Source organism: Corythoichthys intestinalis, chromosome 7, assembly GCF_030265065.1.
Source record: "Corythoichthys intestinalis isolate RoL2023-P3 chromosome 7, ASM3026506v1, whole genome shotgun sequence".
Classification (NCBI taxonomy): Eukaryota; Metazoa; Chordata; class Actinopteri; order Syngnathiformes; family Syngnathidae; genus Corythoichthys; species Corythoichthys intestinalis.
This window is the reverse complement of record NC_080401.1, coordinates 28,659,884-28,677,175: the sequence shown is the minus strand read 5'-3', so window position 1 is coordinate 28,677,175 and position 17,292 is coordinate 28,659,884. Positions and strand designations below refer to the sequence as shown.

At 39.2% G+C, this 17,292-nt stretch overlaps 1 protein-coding gene across 3 annotated transcripts in view; it reads right to left on the bottom strand.

Moving 5' to 3' along the window:
* The window catches only part of kank4 (KN motif and ankyrin repeat domains 4), a 130,701-nt gene that overhangs the window by 30,696 nt on the left and 82,713 nt on the right, over window positions 1-17,292 (bottom strand). Inside the window, exon 1 of one of the 3 annotated variants that reach the window (XM_057841217.1) lies at window positions 11,789-12,423. The exons of the other annotated variants lie outside the window; for them this stretch is intronic. The gene's annotated coding sequence lies outside the window, so the exon portion shown is untranslated. Of the gene's footprint in view, window positions 1-11,788; window positions 12,424-17,292 lie in introns of those variants that run through there. 3 annotated transcript variants of the gene reach the window in all.

Genomic DNA, 17,292 nt, shown 5'->3' with positions numbered 1-17,292 from the left:
ATATATATATATATATATATATTGTAAAGCATTGATTATACTCTATGACAGGGGGTTGGGAACCTATGTCTCACAAGCCATATATAGCTTTTGAGATGAGCGCATATGGCTGTCTGCCAACCCGCCATCTTAAATGTGGAACCCGCCGGCTTGCTTGACATTAACCAGGTGTGATGAGCTCATGGCACATTCGCACATGAATCTTGGACACTTCTAATGTGCGTCGCAATAATATGCTTCAAGTCAGGTCGCGCAGAGATGGGCGAGATCGCCTTGTGTGTTAAGTCACCACTCGGCCAGCAGCGGGGTGGGCCCCTCCCCCTCCCGCACCCCCCTCCCGACTCGATGTCAAGTGAACTAGAGTATATAAAAATATATAGGGGAAAATTAAACCACGAAAGAGAACTGCGTGGTACCCGAAGTCACACAGGCGCTTCACTTTTGTGACTTTTTGGACTGTCAAATTGCCGCCACTTCCAGGAGAGCGAGACTCACGAAATAATCGCCCCGAAAGGCTCAGCCTGTCTCGGCCACTGTTACGCACACGTCTCCCTGATCATCCCAGACTGTGGTTTCCTATTCCAGGAAATATACATGGCGCCACACCATGTTTCTATTTGTTATTTTACTTGTAGTGATTGCGCAACGATCGTAACAACCCAAGTAACGACGTTAGATTTTCTTTGTCGTTTTCTCAAGATTTATTTCAATCGCAACTCGGCGACTGCTTGTAAAAGCAGAGTGTGACCACCCTCTGCCTCCCGTGTAATGCATTCAAATGTATGTCAGGGAAATTCAAGTTTGAACTCCAAGACAAGTATCAACTCGAGAGCTCAAATATGAGAAAAATGAATCAGACCCAGCCAAGGATTGCCTGCTTCGAAGACTTTATAGAATACAAGATATACATCAGAGGTACAATGGCCTGATCCGGCCAGGAGCCGTGAACACGCAGTACAGAGAGACAAAGGCTAGGTTCATACTACAGTTCTTAATGCACAAATCCGATTTTTTGTCATATCCGTTTTTTTGGCGTGCCCGTTCAGACTGCCTTTGTCAATTAAGGCCATTCAAGTATTATGCATGCGCTCTAATTTGCAGTCCGACACGCGCTGAGCAAGAAGACCCGTATGCGCAGAAGCATCAAAACAAATGGCCGCACATACTGGCTATCATCCGTCATTCCAGGGATATCATATTTTGCTTTTCATAAAAAAGGACAAAAATAACAGACATATATAATCCCCAACTAGGCTTATATTCAAAGTTTATATGGATCGATAGCGTGCACGCACTGTCCGTGCATGTCACACACGCATACGGGCAGTTTGACCAGACTCTCAGCCGTGTAGGCAATGTTGAAATATTGCTCACATAGCACAGAGAGAAAACCAATCATTCTCAGGCTTATCATCAACCCATTTTTATTTTTTTATGACTGTTGTCAAGCCCGGCCCCTCCCCAAAAGCCGTGTTCACTGCAAGCTAGGCGCTAATAACCCACAGCTGCACCGTTACCGTAGTGTCTCTCTCGCTATTTGATGACGTAATTTCTGCATCAATTCCGATTTGAGAGTCTTGACAGTTCAGACCACCAGTCACGTTCTGAAAAAATGTGGCCCAGATCGGATTTGAACCACATACGAAAGTGACCCAGATCGGATTTGAAATGGTCCACTTCTATGCGACTTGTCACGTTCACTGTCAAGTTAATGCCTGACTCGAGTCGGAAAAACGTGAAAAAATCGGATTCATGCATTAAGACCTGTAGTATGAACCTAGCCATAGTGAGCCGAGTTCCTTTATACTATTGAAAGGGCGTCAGGATGCTTCCTATGAAAACGATACCTACTATGAAAGCAAAAACGAAACTTATTAAAGCCCACCTCTGGTGTTTTTCCACAGAATAACATAATGAGTTATGACCCAGGGAACTTAGCCGTAGCTGGCATGAGCGGGAGTAAAATCAGATAAGGGAGTCCACAGAAACTCTTTGTATTATGTTCAAAGAAATACATGTGGATACAGCCTCACAAATGAATATACTAGTAGTATCAGAGCAGTTATGTGTTTTATAAGCATGAATAAAATATTCTTTCACAATGGACTCGGACAAGCTGGCAGAATAACATAGAATATACACTGTGTGTTTATATACATACATACACATAGACACACGCTGTATGGCTCTTGTGGAATCACATTTTAAAATATGCTGGGTTCTGGCTCTCTCTAAGAGATTCCCAATCCCTGCTCTATGAGATTCTTAAAACATCATCCTCTTTCTGTTTAAGAACAGTCAGTGTTGTTGTTTTTACTAAGCAGGTTTCCTTCCTTCCAGTAGGAAGGAATCTTGTGATTGAGTGCCACAAGATTTAAGCCAACACCAATCTGGACCTTTTCAACAAACATGAATCACACGAGGTGCTTCTGCATAAAAAGAGCGGAATGTGGTTGTGAATACTTCAAGCATGCCAACCTTATATTTTGCGTAGAACAGACTCACTTGTTTTCTGTTATTTGTTATGGCCATGGCCTGAGGCCATAGTGCTTGAATCTTCAGATGAATATGTAGAAATGATTCATACTATATATTGTTGTCAGAGTTTGTACAAAACCATTTAAAAAATGCTTTCACCACCTACTCAACCTTGCTCAGGTAATATTGTAAAAAATATTCCTTCACCATTTTGTGTATGTCTGTGTTTGAATGTATTATCATTCAGTTGAGATGCCAGTAAAATATTGAGAAACTCATTCTATTCTATCACCGTCAATGGAAGCCATGCCAGCCAATGGGTTTGTAAGGCAATTGCACTAAAGCACCACTTGATAAAAAAATGAATAAATGAAATAAAAACAAACTAAAACAAGAAATTGCAACCACGTAGGATTAGTTATCTTTCAAATCAACCCGATTTTATGGTAGCACAACTCTCCTGTTACTAATTTAGTAATGACACATAAAACTGACAAGATAACCATGAATAAGGAATTGCGCCTGCATGGTGAATGAAAGAAAAGAATGACTATATTATTTGCGCTTAGAATATTTTCTCTATATGTTTGCTATTCCTGAAGAAAAAAAACATTTCACTACTGAATACATGCTATTTGAGCAAAATCAGTCTCGATCAGCCTTGTAGAAATTTCTAACATTGTAAGTGCATTACATCTTTACCACACTTACCAGTGAACAGTCCATCTGCGTTGTACATGTTCTGTAATGTGTTTCTTTAATTGACTCCATTGTCCTCAGGTCACATTAATTATACTTCATTATCCCATAACACACATCTCGCTTCATCTACAAACCAGATCTTGTACAGTCCACAAAAACAGTGTCTGCATTCAGCGGGGACCAGATTGTTCCCTTTGTACTCCACAACAGCTGGGCAGCACAAATCCATAGAGACAACAACAGACTGAAATTCTGTTTGCGGGCTTCATTAAGCAGAAGCAGAATGATCTATGGGGCCTAACTGAGTGAACAATATTTGATTGTCGGTCAGCAAAAACAAGGATAATTTTAGAGATAAATTCCAATATAATGTACTGACTTTCGTCAAATATATATTTCACAAGACCAGAAGAGATCCGTTCCTGTTTTCTCCAGTTTCCCATAGGCTATTTAAACAGATGAATAACAATATAAGTAAAGGTGTCAGTCAGTCTTTGAAGAATTACAGTATGCAGGAGCCTGAGTTGTAGGAGAGATTTATCATGCTTGAGAAAGATTTGTTGGTGCTGTTTAGCAAAATGTGACTGGAATGCTGAAATGCATAATTGCACAAGGTCCTACTACCACAACATTCTAGAATCTCTTGAATTTCAGAGACAAACTGTTGATTCAGTTCACTATGAAGAGCAAGTGCTTACTGATTTTGATAAGAGAAAAGGGGGATATTGTGCTTTTCACATACAGTAGTTGGTCAATTCATCAAAATCTGTTACAATCCACATACCATACCATAAAGTTTTTATTACCACCACAATTCAACAACTTAAGAAATAGTGATATATGGAGCAAAAGATGAGGCTGACGTTTTATAAACAAGCTTGAGCAACGAGCATTGAACAGGCTTATTTTATCGTCTCTGCAGTTGTGCCATTAAACAAATGCACAGTGGATGCTTTCCTCATCAGTATTTTTTCAATCCTCTTTGTACATTGTGAATTTAAACTATAGCTCACTAGACGTAGCAAAGGTTTACTACAGACACAATAAATCTGGCTAGTGCCACAGGTCCGCATTCATTCATTAATTCTTTTTCCAAGCCACTTATCCTCACGAGGGTCACAGGAATGCTGGAGCCAATGAATATCAAAATGTGTTTCACTGTGGGCTAAAAACCTCATGGCCTTAACACAAGAAATCCTGAGGTGTCACAAACACATTTATTTCTATTGTTGTTTTTTTATTTACCGTATTGGCCTGAATATAAGACGGTGTTTTTTGCACTGAAATAAGACTGAACAAGTGGGGGTCGTCTTATAATAATATAGACATTATACCCATTCACGAAACTAGATGACGCCAGATATCATTGAAGCGATGTTCTGTCATGACAGATCTCAGCTACTCTCAAGTTTAACCAGTTTGCATTATTTTATTGCAATGTATTTCCTTATTCAGATTTGTTTCAAGACTACAGTTACAGTTAGACTTCACTTTGATGGTTAACCCTTTAACACTGAATGTGTCGGGAGCGACGCGTTTACGCATGTCGTCTTTGAAGCTTCGTCACGCTGTAATTACGTCACCCACGTGCCGCTGGTTGGTCTCATTTGAAAGTGCGGAAGTTGATGTCCACACCAGTTTTTATTTGAAGTCAATCCACCAAGAAAAAGGGGAGATAATGTCATTTGAGTTTTATAGTTTTATTGCACTCAATAAATACGCATTAAAACACTGCATGTACCATGTATCTATCTCCATATTTCCATCATTTCTTGTCCTTTTTCAAAACCGAAAGCAGCACAAAAGACTACATATCCCAAGATCCGTTGTGATGTCAAGAAGGACGAACCGAATGTGAACATTTTTAATAAACTGCCGAGCTAGGCGCCAACTAAGGAAAAGGAGGCATGAACACCGGTTGGATTGTGCGAGCGACTTTGAAACGTGCAGAATGAATCGAAAACTAAATTTAGCGCAAGCTAATGCATTTTTTCATCAACTCAAGGAATAGGATGAGCTGTATCTGTCGTTTTCCTCGGATTAGTCGGCGTCTCGGCGAGTAGAAGTGACAGCAAACCCTTTTTGTGTTAGATGATATATATAATTTTTTTTCTCACTATTTTGCACTGTATATAACCTGTTTTGAACATAGTATGTGTAAAGGCCAAAAACGCCTATGACCATACCCGCTGTTTGTGTTGAATAGTCAAACATAAAACTATTTAATTTTATTTTTGTCTATTAAATGTTTATCATAACAAGTTGAATAAATATTATCAAGCTTCAAAACGGTTGGTCGAGCATGTTTGGTTGTCAATGGGACACCAACATTACAAATTTTGAAAAAATATTTTCGGATTTTTTTGTCTTTTTGGGTCCAAAATGTGGATTATAATTGGTCAGTGAAGAAAACAACAGTTTGGACATGAAGTTCAAGGTGTCCTGAAAAAAGGGACCCAACTTGGCCATTGTGAACAATTTTTTCTTTGAAATATAAAGGCAACATCAAATGCATGCAAATTCGGCCAAAATAGGCTTAGGTGTTAAAGGGTTAATGCAGTCATTGCAATTTTGTTGTTTTATCACAATAGATTGCTTTATTTACATTTCAAAAACCAGAAGCCATTCATTTACGAATGTGATTGCACTTTAGTTTACATATTTAAATGTTCAGATATTAAGATTGGAATGAGGCAAAATAACATGCTTTTCCTCTCAAATATATTGTTATAATCATTTGTTTCAGATGTACTGTAATTATTTTTTGTATAAAAAATAATTTGGTGTTCAAAAAGTCTTTTTTTCAAACTTGAGTCTTGAAAAAGGGGATCGTCTTATAATCAGGGCCGTCTTATATTCGGGCCAATACGATAATAGGGATAGCGCACATTGATGAACATCTAAAAGATGTAAATATGCCAGATTGCAACAAAAGAAAATGCTAATTTACATCCGCAATCCTTAGGCAGGTAAGACAAAGAAACAAAAAGACAAAAGAACACAAAAAACAAAAAAAAAGATTACAATAAAACAGTACAGTACAATCGGTTACTATGAACTTAAAAGTCAGTGATTGCAGGACTGGTTTACTTTCAAGCACTGCTTGAGCTGAGTTTTGAAGGTTCGTATTGTGGGACACTCCCTGATTTCGAGTGGTAAACTGTTCCAGATTTTACTGGCCTTTACAGGGAGAGAATTGTGACCGAAGGCTGTTTTTCTGATTGGGACCTCACAGTCCCCTCTAGAGGAGGCCCTGATCCTAAGACCACTGTGAACCCTTTAAAAAAAAAAAAAAAATAGTCAGGCATGGGAGGTGAGGCAAGTCCATGTAACACCTTGTACATTAGACAAGCTGTTAAAAAAAAATTATATTCTCAAGGCTCAATAAATAGTACTTTTTAAAAATGTTACAAACATGGAATGCCATTGGTTTTCTGGCAAAGACTGCATGTATTTACACCTGCCAGTTGCCAACAAGTAATGCAATATTCAATGTGTGATAAAATCCCTGAGTGTAGAAACATTCTAGCAGCCCCAAGTGTTATAAAAGATCTTATTTGTTTAAAATTGTTCAGGTTGAATTTCACAGTATTACATATTTTGATATGGCTTTTAAAAGACTGTGGAATCGAGTGTCACTTCAAGGTACTTGAATTCAGAGACAATTTGTAGTTCCTGTCCTCTTGAAAATACACCTGAATGCTTAATGTCCAAAGGTTTCTTTGTGATTTAATCAGCTGTTTTCACATTTCATCAACAAAAACAAAAAATGAGTGCGTTAACCGTTTACTTCCTTGTTAACCAAAATGTTTTTCCCCAATAACTTTGTCAAGGCTCATTGAGGAAAAGGAACATAATGATGTCACGATCTGACATATCCTTCTAATATTTCTGGCTAAAAATAAGTGGAATAAAAAATGAGCATTGGAAATGCCGAACGGAGATGTCTGACTGTCCATTGTCACTGTATTAGTCTGGATATTGTGTGGTACCAGTCATATTACCTCAACAATATCAGCCAATCACTTAATGTATTATTCCCTCCAAAGAATTGGATCAAATCTGCAGTGGGGAGAACAAATATTTGATACACTGCAGATTTTGCTGGTTTTCCCACTTGCAAGCCATGTAGAGGTCTGTAATTTGTATCATAAGTTCTCTTCAGCTGTGAGGGACGGAGTCTAATATAAAAATCCAGAAAATCACATTGTATAATTTTTAAATAATAAATTAGTATTTAACTGCATGAAATAAGTATTTGATACATTACAAACTAGGAAATATTTCGGCTCTTAGTTCTTTTTTAAGAACCCCTCCTGTTCTCCACTCATTACCGGAAGTAACTGCACCTGTTTGAACTTGTTACCTGTATAAAAGACACCTGTTCACATGCTCAAACAAACAAACTCCAACCTCTCCACAATGGCCAAGACCAAAGAGCTGTGTAAGGGCATCAGGGATAAAATAATAGACCTGCACAACGCTGGGATGGGCTACAGGAAAATAAGCAAGCAGCTTGGTGAGAAGGTAACAACTGTTGGAGCGATTATTAGAAAATGGAAAAAGTTCAAGTTGACGGTCAATCTGCCTCGTTCTGGGGCTCCATGCAAGATCTCACCTCATGTGGCATCACTGATCGTGAGGAAGGTGAGGGATCAGCCCAGAACTACACGGCAGGACCTGGTCAATGACCTGAAGAGAGCTGGAACCACAGTCTTGAAGAAAACCATCGGAACCACATTACACCGTCATGGATTAAAATCCTACAGCGCACGCAAGGTCCTGCCGCTGAAGCCAGTGCATGTCCAGACATGTCTGAAGTTTGCCACTGACCATCTGGATGATCCAGAGGAGCAATGAGAGAAGGTCATGTGGTCGGATGAGACCAAAATTGAACTTTTTGGTCTAAACTCGGCTCGTCGTGTTTGGAGGAAAAAGAAGGATGAGTACAACCCCAAGAACACCATCCCAACCGTGAAACATGGAGGAGGAAACATCATTTTTTGGGGCTGCTTCTCTGCCAAGGGTACAGGACGACTGCACCGTATTGAGGGGAGGATGGATGGGGCTATGTATCGCCAGATCTTGGCTGACAACCTCCTTCCTTCAGTGAGAGCCCTGAAGATGGGTCGTGGCTGGGTCTTCCAGCATGACAACGACCCAAAGCACACAGCCAAGGCAACTAAAGAGTGGCTCCGTAAGAAACATCTTAAGGTCCTGGGTTGCCCTAGCCAGTCACCAGATCTGAACCCGATAGAAAATCTATGGAGGGAGCTGAAAGTCCGTGTTGCCCGGCAGCAGCCCCGAAACCTGAAGGCTCTGGATAAGATCTGCATGGAGGAGTGGGCCAAAATCCCTGCTGCAGTGTGTGCAAACCTTGTCAAGGACTACAGGAAACAGTACAGTAACTGTAACTGAAACAGATATCTGTAATAGCAAAAAAAGGTTTCTGTACCAAATATTAAGTTCGATTTTTGTGATGTATCAAATACTTATTTCATGCAGTTAAATGCAAATTTATTATTTAAAAATCACAGTGTGATTTTCTGTTTTTTTTGTATTAGATTCCGTCCTTCACAGTTGAAGAGAACTTATGATACAAATTACAGACCTCTACATGCTTTGCAAGTGGGAAAACCAGCAAAATCGGCAGTGTATCAAATACTTGTTTTCCCCCCTGTATACGTGCCCCCTTCACACTCTTTTAGCACAGAAGCCTTCTTTTATTAACAATAAAGGAAATAACCGACCATCTATTATTAAGTGGCGCACAGAGCCAACCTCTGACTGTAGATGGACCTCAAGTACCACTATGGGCTACTTCCTCTCCCAAGCATGGTAAAGTAACAACAGAACAGTACTATTGTAGATTCTGATATATGTGTAAAGTGTATCTCATTAGCAGAAACTCGTACGCAATTAATTTAAATGGCTAAATGAGTGACAGGGTGTGACAAAATACAATATGTTCACTGAGAAATGGAAGGTGGATAGACAGATGGACAGAGACAAAGAGGAGAGAGAGAAATAAAGACTGTAAACACAATATACATAAGCAGCTTTTGAAGTTTCTTGGTGTTGTCCTTGAAATATCAAAACTTGATCGTGTCTGCTTAAATAAAAGAAGTACATTTGAATTTGGGTGTAACATTTTATCGATCTGGATCTATATATTGATTTGTTATTAACAACGGCATCAACATTAATCAAAACAAACAACAGATTAATACTGTCATGTTTTAGATGTCCTCTTTTTTTAAACAATGGCTCTCATTAAAATGTCTAAAAAATTTCACGAAATGGTGGAAAAAAACAAAAACAAAATTGCTTTGTATTTTTATTGATTCAAGTAAAATTGATTTGATTTTCTTGTGAATATATGTTGCTATAATCCAATCAAAGGGGTTTGAATCGCATTTTACCGGACTTTGTAATTGGCAAAACATGTACTGTTGTCCAATGAATGGATATCTTATTGTCATGAAATTGGTGATTTACACCCATATTATTGATCCTACATATTGAACATTATGTTTTTAACCTGCTGATTGACAAGACATTTGTAATCATATTCAAAATATTTCTTCATCCACTCGGGCAATTAATAAACAAATACATATACCGTACTTTTTTTCACTATAAGCCGCACTGGCCTATAAGCCGCAGCTGTCCTTACTGTATTATGGGATATTTACACCAAAAGATATTATCCGGTACACTTTATTTGACAGCGGCATCATATGACTGTCATTAGACCAAATGAACCAAACTTTGAACCAACTGGCTGCAAAGCTTCATTGCTTCATGAAGCTTCATTTGGCCATCACTGCTTCTTTGTGGGAGACCGTCAACCTCTGCTGCTACCTGTGGCAACACTGCTGTTGTCCAACATGCCTCGTAGCATGCATAGCAGCGCTACAGATGTAAATAATCATAATTCATGTTTTGAGCTAATCATTTCTTCAGTTACTGTTCCAGTTGTTTCATTAATTGCTAGTTATGGTATTTGGTAACACATTATTTGACAGTGGCACCATAAGATTGTCATTAGAAAATCATAATTATGACATGACACTGTCATGAGCATTAATGAATGCGTATAACAGATGTTATTTAGTCTTATCTGGCAATTTATCTCACTTTTGAATGGATTTAAAAGATCTGAGCTGGACAAATATGGAGTTAGTGGCATAATTTGCATAAGCATTCAGTAATGCCCATGATAGAGTCATGTCATAATTATGATGGTCGTATAACCCAAATAAATCAACAAATAAGCCGTACTGGACTATAAGCCGCAGGATTCAAAATGAAGGAAAAAGTGGCGGCTTATAGTCCAATAATTTAAGGTAATCGGGCAAAAATAACTTAACTCATAATTTCCCAAGCCATTTTTTTCTTTGTCAGAAGGGTTACAGTAAATGGACATGCTTGAATGAATCTGTCACCTGTGTTGTTTTTATGAATGTGTATATTTTGCAGGTACAGTATGTAAAAAAAAAATGCTTGAACAAGTGCTTCATTAATTAATATTATCACATTACACTAAGATGGGGTTGGCAACATTAACACTCAAGGAGCCATTTCAACCCAGTTTCCCCAGATAAAACAACACTGGTAGTCACACGCTCAAAGACATGTGGGTACACCTTCCGAGTGGCAACCGAGACTTTACACAGTTGGTGAATTTATGACCTATCAACTATCTGTTAACAAACACTCATTACAATGAGCATTACTTAACCTGCCTACTAAAGGCAAGTTAAACTTCCTTGTCAAGTATCGCAAGTGCTACAATATATTTTATTCAAATATTTGTTGATTTTATATAAAACTGAGCCGCATCAGAAGGTGCAAAGAGCCGAATGCAGTCCCGGAGCTGCAGGTTGCTGACCCCTGCACTTCAGGGATGCAGTCTTCACATGACAGCTGCACACTACGAAGGAATTCTCACACACTTGGATAAACGAGATAAGACACGTGTGTATACGAGCAGCCTAACACGAACACTCCTACCTCTTGAAGTGATATAAAGCCTGCCTAACACCAGTGGGGTGTGAAGCTAGGAGGGACATGGAGTCCCAGTATAGCTGCACGTTGTACAGAGCAGGCAGGGGGTGAATAACATTAAATTAGTGTTTATTGATCTTGTTCCCAATGGAAGCACTCTAATCCCACTTGGACACACACAAACCACACATGGGGGAGGCGGGGTAGAGAAACCTACACAGAACACACTACATCTGTGCAGTTCAAAAAAAAGAATTTGCTGATTGCAGACTTGTCCTCGTCTTCCGTTTGCATTGTGTCAGCTGCTTAAGCAGCAAACAATATTCTTACATAGAATTACAACAGCACAAAGATTCTTGCGCTAATTGGTTTCTCACACATACGAGCAACACATGTGACCTATATTTTACCCAGCAAAAAATAGGTAGGGAAAAAGGGGGTGAGAAAAGAAGGAGGTGAGGTCTTGAAAAAAATGTGAAACCAAACAGAAAAAATGTACACTATCGGTTTTACAATGAGAACAATGAGAGCAAGAAGATATAAAATCGATAAAGGCCGAGAGAGGAAAGAATTCTCATGGGGTGGTGTTACCTCTCACCTGTCATACGGTTCTTCACCCCATGTCCTTACACTTTCTGATTTCTCTGAGAATATATGAGTCCTGTCTGTCTTCAACCGAGTGCAAACAGAGGGGAAGAGGAGGGAGGAGGACGAGCGACATGGGTGGGAAATGGTCGGAGGTGTTGGCAGAGGTTGTTGAGGGTGGAGAAAAGGGGAAAGGATAGTGAATGAGAAATTAGAAAGAAGCGGGGGAATAAAATGTTTAAAAAACGGACTTGCTTGGTTTGCTTTTTTTCCACATCCCTCAGGTTTTTGCAAAGACCAAACACAGAATGGAATGTAAGTGGAAATTATATTTGGGGAAACTGAAAATGAAAGCAAAATTATAGAGAAGGGGGTGGGGTCTTCGCTTCATGGATACACACACAGAGCCATTGTTATGATGATTTAGAGAATGGTGCTTCAATTTAAAAAAAAAAAAATATTTAAATAGCTTTGTTTGTAGTTTGTTTTGTTTCAATAATAAAGTAATAAATGAATGCAGAAATTAAACTAGGCTCAGCCAGTGAAAATGTTCATCCAGACCATGCAGCTTTCAAGAGCTAGTACTTGTGTGAGTGCGTGTTTGTATGCATGGGTAGTTTCTGTGTGAGGCCAGGAGCATGAAGTACAGTAATGAAGAAATAAGTATAAAGAAAAACAAGATCTAAGCAGGGAAAGGGGGTATGGATGTGTTGTTATAGCTGTTAACATTAGTTTGGATTTTTTACTAGATTACTACATATGCTTTGCTATTGTAATGGGTGCTTCTTCTCTGCTGTTATGTTTAGTCACATGCTCCAATGAGCAGGATGATAGCCATGCATTTAAGTTCTAGAAGTTAGGCAAATGTAGCTTCTGGGAACACTGCTGCGCAAACGAGATCACAAAAGTAGCTTTACGAGTGAAAAGCTATTCAATGGCATGTACCTTACGGCCAGGCTAACGTCACTACCATCCATTACTGCCTGTTAGGGCCTCTGCCCCTCCCTCCTGAGACTTGGCACGCCTTGGGCAGGTGTGCATGTTTTCATCTAATTGCAGGTTGGACATCAGACGGGTGGAGCGGCCACAGGTGCATGCAATCTTAATCAGCAACCTTTGATGGCCAATGGAAGCCCAACCTTGTCGCCCAATCAACTCGTCTGTTTTCGCCGTAAGTTGTTTCATGCGTTCCTTGTGTATTCACTGTTTTGGTCACCTGCTCATGAACTCTTCTCCTGTGACAGGAACAAAGTACAGTGGTACCTCGACATACGATCGCTTTGACACATGATCTTTACAACAGTCGACGTAAAATTTGACCCGCCATTTAAGTCTACATCCAACGACATGCTCGACAGCGCCGCAGTTTCTTTGTTTTCCCGCAAGACGGACGCACGGCAGATTTTCTTGTGAGAGAAATCAACATGGGTTCCAAGAATGTTAGTGCAGTTGGTGAAAAAAGGAAAAAGATGAGGCTTATCATTGAAATGAAGATGGAAATTATAGAAAAATGTGACCATGGTGGGCGCGTCCGTGAACTGGCTCGACTATACGGCTGTAGAATATCTACAATCTCGACGGTACTCCTCTGTGTGAAAGTAAAAGGTCCTCTTTGAATCTGGTACACACGGTGCGTTCAGGTACACCACGCAAAACTCATCCGCCACATTAGGACCCGATTCGTTACATTATTACAAGTATTATTATTACTATTATTATATTATTGTTACAATTTTTATTCATAATTTATATGTTTTGCTCTGTGTAATTGCAATTTGCAATAGTTCCAGCAGCATTTATTAAGGATTTAATTAAGGCTTTCGGGCTGTGGAACAAATTAATGGAATTATAATGTATTTTTATGGGAAAATTCTGCTTGACATACAACCATTTTGACTTATAAACAAGGTCCTGGAACGAATTAACTTTGTATGTAGAGGTACCACTGTACATGGTCCCTTTGAGTCCCGTTTTTCCCTGGAGTGCCGTCCGCCTCTTGCCTGCCCAGCCTTCATTAAACCCGTTTGAACAAACGGCATCAGAAATCACAACCATCATTTCGATTTCGTGTTTGCGCTGGGGACCCTTTGTTAGCGACACCAAAAAACTACCTATAAAGATGGTGTGCTCAATTGTCAACCAGTGGCAAAAGTGTGGAACGGATCCCATATGCTCTGTAAAATGGTATGAGATTAATTGGCATGTAGCATTGTTGTGAGAAAAAAAAAATCCAAACACAAAATCCTTATTTTGTGTGCTATTCATGACGTCTCACTGGTTGTTTGAAAACTGCTAACATAACCCATAGTCTAAAACAAGACAGACTATGTTCATTCATGCTTTGACATATACATATAGTTCAACATATGTATAAACAATTAGGACTCGCATTTACACCTACAGACTATTTAGACTGTTCAATTAAGATAACATGCATGAAAGTGTAAGGAAACCAGAATCCCCTAACAAAAAGTGCACAGGCAGGGGGAGAATAGGCAAACAGGAAGGCTGAGGCCCAGATTTACACACAAGACATCTGAACTGTGATATGAATGTGCTAACCAGTCGTTCAGTGTGACACTCACAGGAAACTATGTGTCAGCAATCTGTTTTTGAGATACCAACCTAGCTGTTCAAGATAAGCATCTCTGTGTAATGACTATTCCTTCAAGATGTCTGTGTTCAGCTCAATATTAGAAAAACATTTATGCTTAAACCTTGGCCCAGATGGTTCTTCAGAGTAAATGAGGTAAATAATTAACAACCTTTAAATAAGCTAACTGCCAGGCTAATAGTCCCATATTTTGTTTCTCCCCTGCATGAGCCCAAGTATTGCTAATTTCAAGCTTGACGAATGTGACGAGCACATTTAAAAAGCAAACCTCAAGGCGGCAAGCAAGTATGAACCCTCTATAAAATGCAGGGCGGAGTGCACACAGAAATACAGAGTAAATTAAAAATGTATCAATCCATGTGACACATTTAAAGCAGGCACCTGACCACAGTAGAGTTCTGGATGGTATGCATGATCCAGAAAACCAAAACATTTTATGTTTTGAAAGCACAATATATAGTTCAAATAACCACATTAGGAGGAATAGTGAACAAAAGTTAAATTAATACCAATGAAACAGTGTCAATAAGATTGTGCGTTAATATCTCTAAAAGAGCAGGCATTTTATTTTGATACAGCTTTCAGCTTTCATTTAATTCACTCAATACATGAAGAATCTGCTGGTGTACTAATTGACATATTACCATTTACCATAAACTAGGCATGTTTTGTGGCTAAATCCTAGCCAAACATCCAGCATGCATAAAATCAACTTGCCCCCTTTCATGTAATGCAGCCAACTGAGAGAGGGTGTAATGTGGCCCAGGGGGTTAAGCTTTTCGCTTTCCTATCACATGAACTGTCTGTTGTCAGGAGGGATCAGCTCCTATCTAAAAGCCCATAGAATTTCTACTGCATTTTTCAACAAGTTTTGAGAAAACACATACAAAATTCCAAAAAAAAAAAAAAAAAAAAAAAAAAAAAGGCACAGCGTCTACATCAGTGCGAATATGTTTTGACAGTTTGCAGTCTTGAGACCTTAAAGGATAGAACAACTGGACATTCAAATTATTAATAACTATTGAGAAAATGGTCTCTAACTATCCAACTGATGTAAGGTGCCCCAAGTGCCAATTCCCACTTCATGCATGTGTGAGATGTTTGACCAAATAGCAACTACCAGCCTGGGAATAATAAGAAAGCACATGACTGTGAGGGCAGGGGGCAGCTTAAAACAGTCTGGAGCAACGCACACATGCAAGTACCTTGGCAAAACACAAATTACCCACACGCTGGTTACCAGTCATTATAAATTAAAACAAATGCTGTCCTTTAGTGTGAGCCTAAACACACTGCCACAGCTCAACATTATTACCATTAGAGAAAAATAATTGAATTATTTTCCATCATGTATCATGTTTGCATTATGCACACACTCTCTTTCTCAACACAGGCAGTTGCCAGAGAGAAAAAAAAAAAACATGTTTTACCACCGCTAGACACACTAAACACGCTGGAGTTATATCTCGTAGCTGGTGGAAAACATTCATGATAGTGTTTACCAACCTTTAATTTTGTATAAATGCAAAATTATATTGGAGGTATTGCCTCCTCGGCAGCTCCCCTCCGCAAACATATTTTACTTGTCGGTTGGCCCTCCTCCTCTAAGAAGCAGCCATCTGTAACTTTTCTGTAGCTGAAGTATTCCCATACCAGCAATTTCGTTTTCTTCGATGGGGGACAAAGTTTAGGAGTTTCACCTCCTCCAGCCATCGTGTATCACAGCTGACTCAGTGACACTAAGCAAACACCAGTGGGGGAGGGTTGTGCCTTGCAGCTGCAAGTGAGGGATTTCTCCTTGCATTTTTAGGGCATAAAAATTAGCTAATACCGTAAGGACTATATCATACGTTTTCATACCATGGTATACCTTGAAACCGGTAATCGGCACATGTCTACTCAAAACCTGGCCTCCAGGATTTAATTTGGATATTTTTCACAAAGTGTAAAAATAAAACATGTTTGTTTTTCCTTTTTGTATATTCCATAGCTTATTGGGATGAACAGTAGTACGTGATGGGAGTTAAATGGATTCTGCCAAATAATACTTGCATACTTGCAATGCTTACATAATGTTGCATACATTCAAGAGAACTTTTTTGTGGGATCGGGTAGAACCCTGGACAAGGTAGGGACACAGAGTACCCACATTTGTCAATGGTTGCTTAGCAACCAAACAGGAAATAGTTGCCTGTTTTTACTTTTTACCGTATTAGATATGAATTAGGCCGCAGATTTGCAATATGCATTTGTCACTGTCACAGCTGAAAGCCCTGGCTTTGCCTGAATTATGTAGGAGGTGCAGGAGACGTGTATAAAGTGGTAAAAATGTTAAAATCACATAGTTCTACAAACTTTCAACAACATGGTATATCCAAAGAAGTTAATATTTCCCTCAATACAAAAATAGTGCTCTTTTTCTCCACATAGCGTTACATCATCATGCTTGAGCCCCAGAGCAAGGGACACTCGAACACAGCATTAACTATTAATTTCTCTATTTAACAGCGGAACTAGCTCGAATGCCGTCTGGAGCAAGACCTCCCTTTGAAAACCCTAAGGGAACATGATTGCAATTATAAGATACTGTATGAGTTGTTGAAGTAGCGATGAAGTAGGCTCCAATTTAAATGAGTGCTCCTGATGTTACATTAAAATATACTGTATGTAATATAATCTTAGTCTGAAACATGTATGGATAGAGCATGTGAATTAACTTTTTGTTATTATTAATGAATCCATCAAAAATTATAGGAATGTTAACAATAGGCAGGAAAAAGATTACCAATTTACAGTAAAGCCAGTACTTTTACTGTTGGGGGGATCTCTTGCAGTCTCTTTTATAACACGCATCCACCCTGTACACCACAGGAGGGCGTCTATACAGTGGGGCAATAAGTATT